Source organism: Belonocnema kinseyi, chromosome 9 (genome assembly GCF_010883055.1).
Source record: "Belonocnema kinseyi isolate 2016_QV_RU_SX_M_011 chromosome 9, B_treatae_v1, whole genome shotgun sequence".
Lineage (NCBI taxonomy): Eukaryota > Metazoa > Arthropoda > Insecta > Hymenoptera > Cynipidae > Belonocnema > Belonocnema kinseyi.
In genome coordinates this window covers 44,672,502-44,672,758 of record NC_046665.1, presented here as the reverse complement: position 1 = coordinate 44,672,758, position 257 = coordinate 44,672,502, and the positions used below count along the sequence as shown (strand labels likewise).

The 257-nt window shown below is 28.8% G+C and overlaps 1 protein-coding gene across 1 annotated transcript in view; it reads left to right on the top strand.

Annotated features, from left to right (window-relative positions):
• Positions 1-257, top strand: part of LOC117179824 — a 2,047-nt gene that overhangs the window by 839 nt on the left and 951 nt on the right. The gene's annotated exons all lie outside the window — the stretch shown is intronic.

The window sequence follows — 257 nt, the reverse complement described above, 5'->3', positions numbered from 1 at the left end:
GCGAAGCGGCCGTTGCACAGTGGGGTGAAATCGGAAAACGAGGTTCAAAATGACATTTAGAACGCAATTATGCACCGATTTTAGAATTTTTTTTTGAAAAATTGAGAACTAAATTTTTCAGAAAATGGTGAGAGTAGATTTTTTATTTTTTTGTGTATTTAATTTTTATTTTAATGAAAACATCGAAAAAAATGTCGATTTTTCTAATTTCATTTTTTATCTTCTAGACAAAATTTTTCTTATACTTCTCGTCCCTT